The sequence below is a fragment of the Eublepharis macularius genome, chromosome 9, assembly GCF_028583425.1.
Source record: "Eublepharis macularius isolate TG4126 chromosome 9, MPM_Emac_v1.0, whole genome shotgun sequence".
Classification (NCBI taxonomy): domain Eukaryota; kingdom Metazoa; phylum Chordata; class Lepidosauria; order Squamata; family Eublepharidae; genus Eublepharis; species Eublepharis macularius.
In genome coordinates, this window is record NC_072798.1 from 75,954,908 (window position 1) to 75,974,182 (window position 19,275).

The window sequence follows — 19,275 nt, forward strand, 5'->3', positions numbered from 1 at the left end:
CCACATGAATTAAAATGATTTTGGCCTGTTTACTCTTTTTGACTTGTGTCTGTTATAGGGGTGGGGGAAATACTACTAACTTTGCATTTGTATTGGGGCTCTTGTAACTAACTCCTAGCAGCTGGAAGGATCTGTCCTAGTTGCAAGGCAGTTCTCTCTCCATTCACAAGGTTGGATTTCAATTTAAAAACAAGATTTTAATTTAAATATGAGCTGAAGGGGTAATTGAAGTTTTAACTGGTTTTGTTTGTACTAAAATAAATGTATAATGTGGAGTTACAGCTCTATAGCCACTTCCTAGAGTCAGTTTGTAAATGAAAAGATACTTGCCAAAAGCAAGACAACAAGGAAAAGATTTAAATTCCATTTGTCTTTGGTTCCAGTGAAGGATCAGGATATATTTGGTGCCTGATGAATTACATATAAGGCCAATTAAAGAATATTGAAGAGAAATGGGCAAAATATTTCGCTTATAATGGAGAAACTTTATAAGAGATCTTAGTTCTGTAAATTTGAAAATGATTGCATATTGATATATTTTATAATTTGATGGTAGGATAACTAGTTATATAAAGATAATTGGTAAACTGTATAATATTGAAATATTGGTGAAAAAGGTCAACATTGTTATTGTTAAGTAAAGTATAAGTAAAATGTCATGATAAGTAGAGGGGAAATAAGGATTTTTTTCATTTTCTAAGATAAGGAGTAGAAATAGGTTAGAATTTTCAATAGTACTTATCTTAATACTCTTAAAGGGTATGACAACCAACTACATTATGTAATAAGCATTGTTTTGTTAATAATTGTCTTTTCCTCTTTTATTATTACTAATACGACAAGTAGAAATAGGTTTGAATTCTGTATGTGTGGTTCAATTGGAAAAAATATATACTAAGGCTTAATTATTACTCTAATCACTATTTTAATATTTATAAAGGTTATGGTTTTTGTAATAAAAAAAGGATACATTTGGTGCCAAGGGGAAATTTTTTTGCCAGCAATTTTCTGCATGTGTACGTCTTTATGTCTCTGTGGTTCTGGGGAGTAGCCTTCTTTCTAGCTGGGGAGAAAGACTCAGTAGCTTTGGGAAGGGCTCGTGCCTCAATCTCCAAATAAAATAATCAGGTATTAAGTGATGTGAATGACCTCTGCCTGAGACCCTGCAGAACTGCTGCCTGTTGAAGTAGGCAGTATTGATCTTGATAGACCAATCATTGTCTCAGTTAAGGCAGCTTTGTGTTCATGCTGGAAGCTGAGAAGACAGCATCCCCTCAAGTAGGCTCAATGTGAAAATTAGTACCTCTGCCAGTCCCGTCTCCTAGCCTTCTTGACAGTCTTCTTTCCTCCTCCCCTCTTTCCTCCTCCCCTCCTCTCCTCACTCACCATTCCATATGGGAGGCCTTAAAAGTACAAATAAATAATAATCCAAAGATTTAATTATAGTGGAATTTTAGTAATAGAAGAATCTTTCAGAAGTAGCTGTAATCCAAGCAATAACCTGATAAACTGTTAATGAAAAAAATCTCAGCATCAACATTTTAATCAATGGCAGTTCTGAACATAGAAGAATGGGCCCCAGACCACTTCATCATCATTAAGACGGATGCTTCAGATCTGTTGGGACCTGTGCATCCCCCTAGGCCAAGAAAAAAGGATGGTGACTAACTCAAGAAGCGGAAGAAAAATGCACCTAATTTGCAGTCCTCAGGCTAGCCAAGATGGACCTGTTCTTTTGGTCCTCAAAATGAAGCTGATGTTTTGTGGGTATCTCTTTGCATTGACTTGTAAAGAGCAGTGTCTTGAAGTCCAGCTGTGGGCAGGGTAGTGAAATTAAACAAAAATGGCTGTTCCTGTACCAAATAGACAAAATCCAAAAGAGAGTGCACTCACAGGAGCATACAAGTTATAAATTTATAAGTCAATTAATCAAGTGCTTATGCTACATGTTACTCATAAAGAGTGACCTCATTCATTTTAGTCCATTAGAATCAAGATGAAAAGGTTCAAAAAGTTCATTAGTAGGGACAGTGTTACCGAAGCAGTGTAGCAGGTGGATCTGGATCCAAATCCCCATTTAGTCATGAACTTCACTGGGTAGCTTTCGACAAATCTCTGGCTCTTCACCTAGCCTTACCCAGGGGTTTACTGTGAAGATAGCCAGCCCTTTGTGTATGCTGGCCCTGATTCTTCTTAGAGGAAGAAAGGGATATAAATACAGTAAAGCAGTAGCAACAATATTGCTTCAAAGTGGAATGGGGTGGAAACTTTCCAAAAGGTGCTTGCAGCAAATACCAAAAAAACTCACACATTTATCATAGCAGTGCTGATCATAAGTGAGAAGGGAGAAGACGTTTGGATTTTAGCAAGCACCAGGCCCCACTGAAAAACTACTCTTCTGGTGACCAAAGTGCAAAAGAAAAATTGCATAAGACTCGTCACATCTCTGAACACTGTTATCCTCTGTACGTGATGAATATGGCCCAGACTGATCTACGACAATGGTTGTTGTGGGTTTTCCGGGCTGTATTGCCGTGGTCTTGGCATTGTAGTTCCTGACGCTTCGCCAGCAGCTGTGGCTGGCATCTTCAGAGGTGTAGCACCAAAAGACAGAGATCTCCATGAAAGCCTTCGACAATACATTGATCTAGGACAAGCCACGGATTGAGTCGTCTGGCCCTCCAGCACTACATATCACTGCCCACTTACTATACCGCTGATACTATACTTCTGATACAGAAGAAACTACAAGGGAATAACACTTAATGAACTTTTTGAACCTTTTCATCTTGATTCTAATGGACTAAAATGAATGTGGGCAGGGTAGTGGCTGCAGATCTGCTATCTTTGGCTTGTGCAGGTTTGATTTTTTTAAAATTAGGAAAGTTAGCAATGTAGTGAATTTTGAGAGTGGCCTGGTATTGTGCTTGGGTGTATGACATTTTAGGAGGGGTGAAGCAAGGTGGTTTTTATAATCACTTGTCTTGTGGAAGATGTATAATTAAAATTAGGGGGACAACACTTCGTAGGAAACAAGTTTATGATATATGGGTTGTTGATTGGACTGGATGATTGGTATGTGCCTCTCTGAATGATAGGAATAGAGGTGAGAGTAGACAAGATTGAAAATGCTATGGAATTAAAAAAAAAATCTTACAATACTTTTGTACATTCTGAGCCCTGACAGTTCTAAATGGTATTGTTTGTGATTTCCTCATGATTGCCAAGTTGTTGCTTTTTTTTTTTTTTTGCTCCAGTCCTGAATTGGAGCAAATTAATATTCTAAAAAGAGTTGTGTTACTTCCTGTTCCATGTTAAATTTCCATTTTAAAACTTACTGCTTTGAAGTTCTTAGAAACAATTTGCCTGTTTGCCTTGATTTTCAGGTTTTACAGAGTTATATACTCTTAATGTGGTGTTTAAATGTACAGTTTCCAGTAATAAATGGAAAAAAGTAAACCACAATAGCATTTGGTATTACAAAAATTTCCCAAAAGTCAGACCTAAATATCTCTGTTCTTTATCACACAGATACTGTCTCTGAAGCAACCTCATTTTAAACTTCTTGAGAGTCAAGTTATTCTTAGAGCCATTTCAAGCAAAAGGAAAATAAGAGATCCATAAGAAATGTAAGTATTTCACTGATGTTAAGTATTTTGTACCTATTATTGGACATTTTGCATCATGTTTATGCTTTAAAAATAGATGGTAGCAACGAATCTTGAGCAATGCTTGCAGCTTCCTGTGAATATTAGAGGGCAGGTAAAGAATCCAGCCCTATTCTTCGCAGACTTTTGGGATGGTCTTCAAAGAAGTGACTTCATAGGCTACTTTTAGAGCTTGGAGGAAATGAAGGAGAGCTGTGTGATGCATTTATACCTCATTACTTTTCTGAGTCTCAAGTTAATTCTTCAGAGGTAGCTGTGACTTCAGGCATAAACAGTAAAGTTCATCTTTGTGTCTCCTGTGCAGGCACACATGGGGACTGTGCAGGCACAGGGCCAGCCACAGAGGTAAAGACTGAAACGATTCTAGTGTTTTCCTAAGTGTACACAGTCCTTCTCCTCCCCCAGTGCGAGCTGACTCTTTCTGCCAAAACTGGCACATGACCAAGGAGGGGAAAGTGTTCCTCCCTTGGTCTCTACTTTGCCACTGTGGAGGTTAGACATCTTTCTTTCCACTCTGAAAAAAATCACCTCAGGCATGTCTTTTTTTCCTGGGTGTGCAATCGTTCTTTCTTTTTTCAGTGAAGAAAACAGAGAAAAATTATTTCTTCTATGGCGCTTTTTAAAACATGTTCTGAATGTGGCACCAAAATGGCCACTGCAGACAAACATGACTTGTACCTCATTTGCCCAGGGGAGGGTCACAATGTTGTGGCTTGTAAGGTTTGCAGACAGTTCATCTCCAAGGCTTGTCACAAACAGATGGCTAGGCTTAAGGCAGCCCTCTATGAAAAGGCTTTGTGGACTCCTGAATAGTCTCCAGCGCTCAGGGAACCGGATGAGAGGGCACACACACTCTCTTCTTTGTCAGCCCCACCAGTTCTCCCATTGGATCCAGCCTCCCACTTCAGAGCCAAAGAGCAGCATTGGTTCTGCCTTGATGTCAGAACCACCTCCACCCAAAAAAGCTAAGGAGAAAGTGAAGCATGCCATTAAGTTTTCCCCTGGTGAAAAATCGCCTCATAAGAGACACAAATTTTACAAGGCAATTAGCTTGGACTTATCGACTCCTCCATGTACTGCGTCAGCTTTAGTAATGATAGTGGATTCAAATTGGTCATTAGATGGTGGCGTAGTAGTTCCTCCTGCTTTGCCCTCTCGTAGGGAATGGAAGTGTGCTATCCAACGTCAGACTAGCTAGGGACAAAAATCAGGCCAAGCCCTGTCAATGGCTTTTCCTGTCCTTCAAGGACTGTTAGATATAGCATCCAGCATTTGGTTGAAGCTAACATCAGCAGCTCCTTCAGCTTGTAAGAAAGAGAGCATGTACTGTGTTAAAGAAAAAGGATATGACTTTATTTTCACCCACTCACTTGCAAATTAGAAGGCCTTGCATTTGAAGTTCAGGCTTATTCAATGCCAAGACAGACCACTCATTGGATCATAGGAGAAAAAAAAAGATCACTGCTAAGTCAGAGGGTTTAACCCCACAACCTACAATATCCTGTAAGTTCAGGTCCCTACCAAGGCTTCAGTACCAGCCTCAGTATCATAAACTGTATAGATACCAGCCAAGACCTCAGCATCAGCAGTTCTGGCTTCCTTATAACCACCAGCAGCAGCTGAGAAAGTTGCAGTCTAGGAGGAAGAACACACGCGCCCCTCCTAGGCTAATAACCAAGCCTAGAAAGGGAAATCTCCACAATAATTTCAGGTTTCCACTTTCTTCCAGGATAGACTGGAAAAAATCTTGCCAACATGGCAGAACATTACTCAGGACCGACTCATGGGTTCTCTCCCTTATAGAAAGGGGTTATTATTTAGAATTCAAGAGTTAATCTCTTCTATTTTGGAGGAGGAGATTCCTTACCTGTTAGTTAAAGGGACATCCAACTAGTTGCTGAAGGGATTAGTTCCCAAGGTTTTTATTCTCATTACTTCATCTTAAAGAAGAAGGGTGATGACAAGAAGCTTATCCTAGACCTCTGACACCTGAACAAGTTCTTAATAGTTGCAAAATGTAGGATGTTATCTGTTGTAGAAAGTTGTGTATTTATTACAAATAAAGTCTTGGTTTGTCGTACTGGATTAAGAGATGCATACTTCCATATCTCAATTCCTGAAGATGGCAAGAAGTACCTCTGTTTTTGTTACAGAGATAAGGTTTTCCCATGACAGTATTGCCTTTTGGCTTAGCCACAGCACCAAGGGTCTTTACAAAATATGTCTCTGTGGTAGTCACACACTTGAATATGAGAAGTTGCACATTATTCTCATATTTAGACTCTTGCTTAATCACAGCAACTTCCAAGGAATGGCTACAGGAACAGGTACAATTAATCATTTTCACCCTCCTAAGCCTAGGCTTACTTGTGAATTGGAAGAAGTCCCAGGTAACACCTGCTCCATCTGTATTCATTGTTACTGTCTTAGATGCTCGTCAGGGTAAAGCCTTCCTACCACAGGAAAGAGCACACACCATAAGGGCATTAGTGAAATGTTTCACTGCCTGTAGTTTGCTTTTTCCATCCAGAGGCTTTCAGGACTTATGGCCTCTACAACTGCAGTGATGCCTTTTGCTAGATTCCATGTGAAGCTTCTTCAAAAGTGGTTGTTAAGAAATTTCAAGCCCCGCAAGAATTGACAATGGAAAAGATTGTCCATTCACAAGGTTGTCATAAGCTCTCTTTCTTGGTGACTGTCTGATTTGAACCTTTTTAAGGGTGTGCAGTTTGGTGTCCAGTCTCATGACATATAAGTGTTTATGGATGTCTTCTTGTTGGGGTGGGATACATTGTGTTCATGCAAGCAGACACTGATCTCTAGCAGAATGTAAGTTACACATTAACTTATTGGCATTAAGGGCAGTGAGATTTGCCTTAATTTCTTTTGCAGCTTTTCTGCAAGGGAAGAGAGTACTATTGGCCATAGACATCAGCACAGCAAAATTTTACCTGAACAAACAGGGCACGGGGTCCATAGCTCGCAAAGCAGAAACTTTTTGCATCTAGCATTGAGCAACATATCACAACATCTTCATGACAGCCATTCACATTGTAGGGTGATCAGACATCGCTGCAGACTCTCTCAGCAGGTCGATTAAAGACAATCATGAGTGGTCCATCAAGGACTGTTATTCATGGCCAGTCTTCCGCAAATGGGGTTTCTCTGCTATAGATCTTTTTGCCTCACCAAATGCCATGCTTTTTGTTCCCTGGGAGCACTCAGTATGGACCCCCTTGGGGATGCGTTCTAGCTTACATGGTAGGGAACTCTATGCTGTGCTTTCCTGCCCATCCCATTGTTGCACAAGGTAATAGCAAAGCAAGACCAGTCAGCCTGTATTCTAGTAGCTTCGTTTTGGCCAAAAAGAATGGTTCACGATTTTATGACAACTATGCAAGGGAGAACATCTGCCACTTCCAGAAACAGAGTACTTGATCCACATAGATCAGTGTCTTCTTCACGGTGTATATGCACTTCACTTTAACAGTATGCTTAGTCACTCATTGAAAACTTGATCTTCCAGGGTGACAGAAGTGCTCCTTTTATGTAGAAAGCCAGCGACTTACAGTTCATTTGCAGCAAAGTGGCTTAGGTTCAGACTCTGAACAGAGCAACACCACATTTCTCTGCAGATACCACCCTGCAGTTAGGCAAAACCAATAGCTGTCCTTTCTCTGTGGTGGCCCCCAGCTTAGGGAATGGCCTGCCTAAGGAGGTCAAGAAAGCTCTCACTCTCCTGGCTTTCCACAAACTAAAGAAGACTGAATTTATTCAGGAGGGCTTTCTATTCAGATTATAGAGCTGGGTCATAAGTAATATCCCAGAGAGATACCTTGATAAGGGAAAGGGACTATCAGCTATTTGGGTACTGTCTGCTGATGTAAATACATTCCTACTGGGCAGTTCAGCATTGCTAAAGATGTCATGTTAATTGCTTACATTTCAAATTCAAAAAGATTTCATCTATGTGTTCAGCTTTCTGGTAGTTTTTCAAATTTGAGGCTACCATACCTTTTTGTATCTGTTTCCGTGGAATATCTGAACTGTTAAGACATATTTTTACTCTGTGAATGTCTTAGTAATTGAATATATAATTATATCATATTCACTTGCAGATGTAATCCACCTGGGATCTCAGTGGAAAAGGAAGACTATAAATAAACAATAAACACAACACACACACACATTACTCCAGAGTCATCTGACTTACAAGATATATTTGAATACCTTTGAACCTTAAGTATTGAGGCCTGTCAGTAACTTCTCTGAAAGTGCACTTGGCAGCCATATCAACATACCAAAACAAAGTGCATTGTTCTTCTGGATTCTCTGCTGAGTTACCGCAAAAGTTTTTAAAGTTTTAATTCCAACTGTTCCTCAGTAGCATTTGCCCCGGTTCTTTCCTACCTAATGTGTAAACCATTTGAATCCATGGCTACATGTGAGCTTTCTTTTCTTTCTTATAAGATTGCTTTTCTAGTGGCTGATACTTTGGCCAGGAGAGTTGGGGAAATGTGGGCTGGCTCTTCTGTAACCCTGCATTCCTAAAATTTCATACAGATAAGATGGTACTTAGATCAAGTGTGTCATTCCTTACTAAGGTTGTATCCACAATTTGGGACTCAAATGGGCCCAAATCAGCCTGCTGCAAAGCATGCATGTGCTCTTGGGGCGGCTCAGTGACATCACTCCTGGGAATAACGTTGCATCGCCCCAGGAGCACACCTGGGAGGCCCGTTCCTGCATCTTTCTCCCCGACTGGCCAGGTGACTTGGAGTGGGGGTGGAGGGTGAAAGTGAGGGATCCTTCGCCCCCATCGAGGGAATGGGATCCCTATGCCTGAATAAAAATGATTCCAAAATACCCATCTGGGTGGTATCATCTTTTATCCAGAGAAGAAAATCTTATAGTGATAGTTCCCCCTTGCAATGCGATCAGCTTTCTGCCTCTATTTCCTTTAAGCCAATAATTCAGATACAGCCTGAGAATGGAAGTGCTGTTCCAGCGGTGCTTGGCATTGAACAGCCTGATAACATGTGACTATTTGAGGCATATCAGTATAAAATACTGAGCTGGAATATAGCTGGTTGGAATACTAAAATACAGTTACCGCACATCAGCTTTTTCTTATCTCAGTATGATATTATTTTACTCCAAGAAATTTGAACCCTAAAAGAAATTGCTCTCCTGGGATATATTCCATTCGCTAGGAATTCCTGCCAAGTGAGAGAGATTCAGGACTAGATTAGCATGTCTTATTTCTACTGCTTTAAACATCACTTCAACTAAGGTTCTGATCTCTCATGATTTGTTTGTGACTGTTCTGGTCATTTTGGACAATTATCTTACTTCAGTTTATCAACCCCCTGCTGGCAGTGTAGTAACCATGAATGAAAATTGGAACATACTAGTGGACTTATATGATGAGTTAGTGGACAGTTATCCAAACACAGTGGTTATTCTAGCAGGTGATTTTAATGCTGAAATTGGCAGAGATAATGAAGCCTTATTAGCCACTTTGCTGGGATCCATTGTGGATAATACTATTTCCCTTAATGCCTGCTAGGTCTTCAAATGACATCAGTATCAGGAAAGCACGTTTGAGGTTTCTTGAATTTTCTTTATCAAGTGGACTTACTATATTGAATAGGTGTACAGAGGTTGACCAAAGGGGTGAGTTTTCTAGTGGAGTGGGAGTGTCACTGATTATTTTTTGGTAGCTTTTGAGTTCTTATACTTGATAAGAAGCTTTGCTGTTCAAGATTTTATGGATGGTGATCTCTTTTTATGATGGTTCCTTTCAAAGTGGACAAGAGCAACTGCTGCAACAGGGTAATGAAATTTGCTGTTCTTATCGGTCTCAGCAATTAGAAGGAAATGTCAGCTGCTTGTTGTATTCAGCAGAAGTTGGTTTTATCAAGGATGCACTCTAGATATCATTCGGTCATGTCTTCAGTTGAGTTATTATATGACCTTTTCACATTATTTGAGCTTTTTTTTTACCTCTATCCATATAAGCATATGAATATATCTGAGTCAACAAACAGAAATAAATGATAAGTCTGTGTCTGACTGTATGTTCCTGCCCCCGAACACTGCAAAAGAAATTCTTGCTGCATAAGTACCCTTAATTAGAGTGTTAATGTATTTTGGAATACAAAAGAAACAAATGTTGGCATGATCAGTGTTAATGTAACTATTTCCTTTCTCAGAAATTATAGCACAGATTTAGTTTTTCTAAATAAATGGTCTAGCTAATAAACTGGTTGCAAAAGAGGCAGGTTGAAAGCTGTGGACTTCAGTGTTTCTTAGTTACTGAAGTTTGGCTGAAACATTGTTAACCTCCTTAAAAGACCAAGGCTGAAAAATAGCTGTTGGTGATGAAGTTCTTCAAATGCATTGACTCTAAAAACTGAAAATTGGGAATAAATTTTTGCAAACATTTTGGAAATTGAACATTCTGAGTTTGCCTAAGTAACTGATAGCTTAAGCAGAAATCAGCAGCAGCAAAATGGAAATTCACCAAGGACTAAGATGAAACTTATGGTAATAGAGGTAGAAGCACAAGTATAATATGAGGATGGGTAAGATGGACTAGAAATGTTGAAAAAGTGATGTGGTGCAAAAGATACGCTGCTTTAGGACTGCTTTAGGACTGTAATAAACTTTTATTTTCAACTCTCAGGTGAACGTGCTGTATTCTACAGTAAAAGCTTTGTTGTTTGGTGCTTTTATCTGGACAACTCTGTTAGCCAGCATCTATCATAAATAGTAATAGGAATCCTTCTTCAGTTAAACAGAAAAATCCCGAAAGACATCCATTATCCCTTTCAGGTGCCTGTGCAAGTCACTTTTGTACTCTCAGCTAGCAATATGTGCAGGGTTGGAAGAAATATATTGAAAAAGATTTTCAGATATTAGGTAAAGGAGGAGCAATCCTGGGCTAAGACAGGCAACTTCTTAAACCCCTATGTACTTTCCTGGCCAAATGTCATGGGTGTCATCTTTATGATGTAATTTCTAGGCTCTGAGTACAGGGCAAGACTTTGGAATTAATTCAGCAAAGTCAAAGTTGATGCTTCTGGCAAACATCCTCAAAGTCCTGCATATCCTCCAGGGCTCTGAACCAATCCTGGTGATTTAGGCCTCATGCAACCCCCAGAGATTGCCAGCCAGTCAGAGCCCCTGAAACTCCACTGATTGAGCCAGCCTCAGCTCATAATTTTCCCTTGAGACAAAGGAATTGCAGCCCTGTATAAGGGCATCAGCTTAGTCAGGCTTGGTGTCAGAAACTTGTTGGGTTGGAAACTTGTTTTAAGGAAGTAAACAAGCACCTTGTGAAGGGTCTGTCAAATCTGTGTATAGGTTCTGTGACAAGGATCTCTGTGAGGTAAAGGAGCGAGCTGGAACTTGAGTAGTATGCCTGTCAGCTGTGGTTAAAAGGTTGGAGTTGAACCTTGAATGCTGAGGAATCTGGAAATCAAAGAATCAAATCTCCCCCTAGTGTTTGTGTTTGGTAAACTACAGCCCATTCAATGAGGAATGAGGAAAACGTGTTTGGTAAACTACGGCTCGTTCAATGAGCAATGAGGAAAACATAACCTCTGAGGAGTGCAGCTAAGAGCCAGTTGTACATTCCATACTGAAACACTCTACACAGACTTTGTAGTGTTACACCATATTTTCTGCAAATAAATGTTAGTTGTTAGTTGTTCAGTTCCATCTGGGTCTTGTCTGTGAAGACAAAATAACTGCAAGAGGGATTATACTTATGTCACAATTAAGTACCATATTATTCGTTAAGGATCACAGATAAGAACCCTTTAGAGAACACAAAGCTTACATGCTACTAGCCAGTTAGATAAAGTTTGTGTCTCCTCTTTTACTGATTTCAGGCAGAAGACAAATAAAAGGAGAAGCTAAAGTACGAGACTGGGGGCAGCCATTAGTCTAGAGGGCAGTTACCTCAGAAGTCCCCCCCTCATCTCTCCTCCTCCCTCCATCCCCTCATCATTACTGCTCCACTCCTAATTGTGCTGACTTGGTAGCTCTAATGATGCGTGGGCAAAAGTGGAAGACCAAGTGCCCATTTATTTATTTATTATTTTATTTTTATTTATTTTATGTCATTTATAGTCTACCTTTCTCTCTGAGACTCAAGGCAGATTACATAGTGTGAGATTAGTACAATCAATGGCAAGGACATTTCCATACCGTGTCAAGGATATTTCCATAAACAACATCATAGGATAAATAAATACAAGTTTACAAAGACATAGCATTAGCAAGGATCCAATATGGAGTTGAAGAATTGCTGAAACAGAGCATAATCAATTCTAGGACTGACATTAGACAACAGGAAGCACAGGTAGTATATAGGAGTACATATTTAAAGCAACAGATAATATGTAAGGCAACATAGTGGTGAAGTCTGTGGTTCCTAACTTATTAGCAAAATATATGAGACCCCCCCCTCCCTACAATGCTGTCTTCCTATCTGAGTAAAAAGGCCTTTTTGAATAACTCGGTTTTGCATTGTTTGTGGAAAGCCAGGAGCATGGGGGCCTCCTCCTGACCTCAGGCAGGCCGTTCCACAGGGTAGGGGCCACCACAGAGAAAGCCCGTGTATGAGCTGCTGTTGATTTCGCCCATGTGCAGGCTGGCACCTACAGGAGACCTTGTTTGGATGAGCAAAGCTGCCGTGGAGGGGCATAGGGAGGGAGGTGTTCCCGTAGGTATGCCGGGCTAAGGCTGTGAATTGCATGGTAACTGATAGGTAACTAAAGGAGTGACTGTAAGATGGGAGTGATGTTCATGCTCCTTCTCACTCCTGCTAACATTCGAGCTGCAGCACCAATTGCAACCTTCTAGTTAACTTAGATGGGAGACCAATGTATAGTGCATTACAATAGTCAAGTTTTGATGTTACCATAGCATGGATCCAGGTGGCCAGCTCAGCTGTGTCGAGGTAAGAAACGATCTTCCAGGCTAGAGTGAGATTGTAGAAAGCACTTTTTTGCAGCTGCCTTAACTTTTTTTTCTAGTAGTAGCACTGAATCCAGTATAACCCCATGGCTATTGACCGAGTTTGCAAGGGTCAGACAAACTCCATCGAAAGTGGGGAGTACAATGTCTTTTAAGATCTCTGGCTTCCCAACAAGCATCACTTCAGTCTTGTCTGGGTTCAATTTCAGTTTGTTATTTTTCAGCCATTTCACCACGGCTGTCAGGCAGCAATCTAAGATTTCTAGCGCATCCTGTGGGGACCTGGATAGTGAGATACAGAGTAGGGTGTCGTCTGCATGTTGATGACATCCAATTTCGTAGCTGCGAATGAGTTCTCCTAAAGGTTTTAGGTAGAGGTCAAATAACATGGGAGATAAGATTGCACCCTGTGGAACGCCACAAGATAGTTTCCATTCTGAAGGTAGCTGATCTCCAATGGCAACCCTTTGAGTCTGTTCCATGAGAAACTATTTGAACCAGTCCGGGTCACATCCTTTGATGCCCACTTATATTTCCAAGTGGCTCAACAGGATGGCATGGTCTCCTGTGTCAAAGGCTGCAGATAGATCCAGGAGGAGTAATTAAGGAGGCATGGTCTTTGTCTATATTCAGACAGAACCGTTACAAAGAGTAACGTCAAAAAGTACCATTACAAAGAGTAACGTCAAAAAGTATGAACAGGAATTACTGAAGATTTACAGAGATGGCAAAACTTAAACATTTAATGGTTAGGAAGAATTGCAGCCGTAAAAATGAATATCATCAGGATTGTATCATCAAGCAGTGGTGTTAGTTTGGATTACAGATTGGATTATGAATCCAAGCAACAGATACATTACATTGAAAACTGGATGCTAAAGAAGGTATCCATAGTTATTTATGGATAAAGAAATCATGCAAATCTATTCATAAGCAAGATGGGACTCGCACTGTAATGGATGGCCTACTTAAAATATGGTTCCAATGCAGAAATAGATTGAGCCCACCAATTTCCCCATTGATGTTGCCAATTAACGCCTACTGTGATGCAGCAGTTAGGAGCAGAATTGATCAACCTAGGTTCTTTAGATGGTACATTACTCCCAAAGGCATTATGAGGATTAGTAAGGGTTACAGTGGATATTGTTGGAAATGTCAGAATATGAATGCAACATTTTACCATATGTGGTGGACTTGTAAGGAAGCAAGAAAATACTGGATAAAAATACATGAAGAGATGCAAAAGTTCCTCAAACTCAGATTTGAATTAAATCCAAAAAGTATGCTTTTAAATATCTTACCAACGAATGTGAGAAAAGATCGAGACCTCTTCCATTATATGGTGACAGCAGCGAGAATATTGTTTGCAGGTAGATGGAAAAATGATGCCTGTCCTGGTCTCTCAGAGTGGAGAGATAAGATTTATGAATATGCTTCAATAGCCAAACTGACTACCTACTTACAAAATAGACCAATAACTGAGTTCTGGAGAAAATGGAAGTATTTCTTCGATTACTTAGGCTAAACTAATTAACACAAAAATTTAGAGGGAGGGAGAGAGAAGTGGAAATGTTACATAGTTAGGTTTAAGGAAACTTGAATATATTGCTTGTTCTACTTCCAAAGCTATCATACCTATATTGTTTGTATGATTATTGGTTGTATAAGATTGAATAACTTTCAATTTATTGTCTAATTTGAATCTGTATAACTTTTATATTATGCACTTACTTTACTTCAATTTCTTTGCTTTAATAAAATTCTTTTTTTTTAAAAAAGAATTTTAATAAAATTCTAGAGTTTTCTAAGAAGTTCTGGAGTTGGTCAGCTACTGTTCTCTCAATCATTTTGCTCAGAAAGGGCAAGTTAAGAGACTGGACAAAAACTGACCACATCAGTTTTGTCTAGGGATGCTTTTTTAATTAGCGGACAGATAACTGCCTGTTTGAGTGGCTGGAGAAAGGTTCCCTGAGTTAATGATTGATTTACAGTAGATCTCAGTGGTTCACTTATGTGATCTTTACTTGATTTTAACAGCCAAGATAGGCAAGGATCAAGTGCACAAGTACTGGCTTTCATAGATGCTAGGATCCTGTTAAGGTCTGTCATTGTAATTGGTTCAAAGCAGTCCAAATGTAGGGCATATTGTGTATTAAGCATTTCTTCTATCTCATTTGCATTGCAGCTAGCATGTATATCAGAGCGTATTCGCTATTTTATCAGCAAAAAACTTAGCAAAATCCTCGCAGCTAATTGTCTGTTCTTGGGACTGTAAAAGTTAAGATTTAGGGGTTAGAAGGTGTCTGGATACCCTGAACAATTGGGATGATCATGAAGTAGCCGATGCAATGGTTGCCAAAAAGTAATGTGTTTCTTTGCTGCTTTCATTTCTGCTTCATAGATTCTCCAGTGCGTTCTGTAGCAAGTTCTGTCAGCTTCTGTGTGAGTTTTATGCTGGCATCTTTCTAGACATCTTCCAGCTCTCTTCAGATCAGCCAGCTCCATGGTAAACCATGGTGCCGGCTTCTGTCCCAAGGGCCGGAGGGGTCGACAAGGAGTAATAGTGTCAATAGCTGCAAGGAATTTTGTGTTCCATGCTCCTACAGCAGCTTCTGGGGGGCATGTTTCTGGAATTCTAAAATCCCCCAAGTCATTTTGGAATCTGTAAGGGTCTATGAGCCTTTGTGGGCAAATTATTTTAACTGGACCCCCTATTTTGTGGGTTGTTAGGGCAATATTTATTTAATATATTTAACACTCTATCTTTCTCCCCAGTGAGCACCCACAGTGGCTTATGTTGTTTTCCTCTTCTCCATTTTATCCTCATAAATAACAACAACAACAACAAACAAAAACTGCACTTATGTATCTGGTATAGACAGATTAGTGCCCCATGAGGAGGGGTGAACAAAGTCAGTATTGTCATTTCCCCTCCCAACACAGCTGGGGACCTGGGGCTGAGTGGCTTACCCCAAGGCCACCTACTGAGCTTATGGCAGTAGTGGATTCAAACTGGTAGCTGATTCGCAGCTGAACCGCTTAACCACTGTGCTATAGCAGCTCGCATAATAACACTGAGAGGTAGTTTAAGCTAACAGTATGTTACTGGCCCAGGGTCGCTAGCATACTTCTATGGTAGAGTGGAGATTTGAACCTACGTCTCCCAAAACCTACTTCTGTGCTTTTACCGCTACACCACACTGTCTGCCGTGGAGACTAATCAGATGGGGAGGCCAGGCTTGTTGATTGGGATGGACAGCAGGCAGGGACAGTCCCAAGATTTTGGGATGTGGAGGACGAGCTGGATGTTTCTCCAAAACCCTGCCATTCATCCCGAGAACAGGAGGTCTGTGGTTGGCTGACAGACCTGCCTAACAGAGTTTGAAGGGGTAAGATTGGTGTGCCCATGGCTACAGAAAGCCCACCTCCTTGGTTGCCTAGGGAATTCACCCCCAACTCCTGGCTGAATAGGGCAGAATGGAAGCTCTCTAGATGGCTAGGAGAGCTGCCAATCAAGGGTAAGTGGGCTATGATTAGGGTTTCCAATGGCAACAGAAGGTCTAGGCCCATTGTTGCCTAGGAAATCAATGGATCGGCACCAGCCTGTCTGCAATTATGGGTCGTTCATGAAGCTAACGAAACAGGCCCCAAAGTCGTGAATTTTGTGATAATTTCATGATAACCGTGGCCCCACAAACGCTGTTTCATGATACATGAAACGGCCTGTTTTGTGATGAAATTTGCTTCATATTTCTATTCATGCCCATGTCTAGTCCTTGTTGGTTGCAGCTGTTTTTGATTGGGTGCTCTCTGCAAATGTGAATGTAGTACCTCCAGGACTCTTCTGAAGTATCTCCAAGCAGTGGAGAAAAGCCAGAACTGGCTCTTTAGTTTTGGGGAAGTGAGCACCAGAAAATTAATAGGTGGGTGTCGTGGTGCCCATGGGTACCAGAGTGCCAGAGTGGGGCTCACTGATGTAAACCTTCCCCAAACAGTTCCAATGAGAAATAGAAAATAATGCCACCAATCCAGAGTTCATCATCATTATGCCATCAACAAAGAGCAAAGCAAAGTGCTACCAAAAAAAGACTAGAGATGGAGATACACGACGCTGCCCTATACCAAAGTCAGATCATTGGCTGATCAAAAACAGCACTGTCTACACTGACAGGCTGCAGCTCTCCAAAGTTTCAGGCAGAGGTTATTTACATTACTTACTACCTGATCCTTCTAACTGGATATGCCAAGGATTGAACCTAGGACCTCCTGCATGCAGAAGAAATGCAACAAGCCATGGCTCCACTTCGAGAAGCAAAGAGCCACCCCACGAATGCAACCCTTGATAATGGTACCAGACCATTTAGCCACGACACTTAGTTCTCATAGTTCTCATAGTCCATAGTTAAATAAAGAAAATGTTGGTTGGAGTGATCTAACCCGTCTGTTCAAAAAAAGAAATGGACTTTCCCCCTGAACGCTAATATTAATGAGCCCAAATGTGTGTTGCAGTGCATATTTCTGATGAAGACTTGTATTAACAGAACATGCTGCGGAACATGAAATTGTAGTTTACTGAAATAGTATTTCATATGTGTCATGAAATGTATGATTGCTTCTGTGCTCTTACAGAAGGTTACAGTATTCTAATTTGGAGAGGAGAGATGCTTGAATGGCTGTAAAGAGTTTGCTCTTGCTTGGCACTCCCATAATTTTGGGGCAGTTTGGGATATAGGGGATACACAAACAAAGGCAATGCGTTGTATTTCATCTGGAGATTTTACAGCACTTTATAAACATTAATGAATTAGGCATGACAACACCCCCTGTAGAGTGTTATTAAGACTGCTTAAATCATTAGCAACGCTGCTGCACAAGAATAATCTCCCTTACAGTATGTTAGCTCAGCTGCCTGTGCTTCACTTTATGCAATTTACTTAGTGCAGACTCATTTGCATTAATTTTGTCTACATGTTATTGACTTATAGAAACTCAGAGCCTAGTCTTCATATTACAGCTGCCATATTGAAGGTGCTGCCTATTTATCAACATGTCAGTTATTTTTTATGGGGCAAGTTTAGTGTGGAATGGTGCACTATGTGAATTGGGCACTTTGCATCAGCCTGAAAAGAAGAGCTTGTAGTAACATGTTGAAACACACCCAGACTTTATGGTTGAGCTGTTCCACATGTGACAAATGGCTTACTACATTGAAAACAGCTGCTAAAGGAAATAGTTTACAATCAAATGGCTGTAATGTGTAGAGGAACACTGATGTATCATGGCTGAACTTTAAACTTTGACTCTGCAGAGTACTGGTATAGGATCTTCAGTAACCATAATTTCCTCACAAAGGCAACAGCAACACAAAGTATACATAAAGAGTAGTAAGCATTGATAAACTTTGATTAATGTGTTAATTTGAAGTCTTGTCTGCTTTTTCATATAGAAGTTTAAGTTTGATACTTATGCATAATTAATACATTTGTTCATATTTTAGACATAGCTGTACTACTCATATCAGACTGCATTTGTATGGGGAACAGGAAACTTGGTTGTCAGCGGATATCATATCTACCATATACGTAGCCAATCTTCAACAAAATGAGATACAAGGGTCTCAAAGACAGCAGCGTCACAAATGCTGCAGATAAGATGTTATTGCAGAAGCCATCTGCTCTGTGGGGAGTGTTTGTATATTTTATTAACACCAATAACATTAAACTAATTAACAACAATCCCTCACAAAGCAATATAGTACTTAAATATTCCTGAACGGGAAAATAGATGTGCTTAATGAGATAGCTGTGCAAAGGGTTTTGTTTTTAACCCTACAGAACTGTTGCCTTTTGGAAGCTCCTAATTTCAAAATTGTGAACACTAGTTAACATACTGTTTTAGATAATTGCTCTCAGTAATTACAAAGATCTCTTTTGTCAATTCATACTGAGTGAAATTTTGGGTAAACTGTTAGCAACTGCTTTTCCTGTCTGCATCAGTAACTGTCAGCTGTTGAATGGATCATTTTGTTTAAAATGGTTTCCGTTGCTGATGGAAACATAGTTATGCTAGTAGAGTATATACTTCCATTTCTTGCATCTGACCATTTCCCTTGACTGTTCTTTGGATTTTGTCTCTGGCAAGGAGTGGTAGTCATATTAATTTGCTACCTTGGTTCTGCTTTGATTATTCTGTTAAATGATCTTTATTTAACTCTGAAGCTTGGTGCAGAGCCTGCAGGAATGTTGCTTCAGTTGGTTACTGTTCACTTCGCAATCCTCAGCATCTAAAGGAAGAAGCTGATTGCATATCAAAAGTAGTGGAGTAAGCATGAAAGTTATTAGAAATGGGAGATCATTCCTTAGCAGGAAATATAGACTATGTTCACAGTCTTGTGCACACTTCATTGGGAGGAAGTTCCACTGAACACTGTAAAACTTGTTTCTTATTAAATGTAGATACGATCATATTTTAAGTGTGGAAAGTACTGACTTTTAGTTTTTATAAAAGGGGTGTTATGTGATATGTTGCACTGACCTGGATAACCCAAGCAAGCCTGATCTCGTCTGATCTTGGAGGCTAAGCAGGATTGGCCTTCATTAGTAATTGGATGGGAGACCTC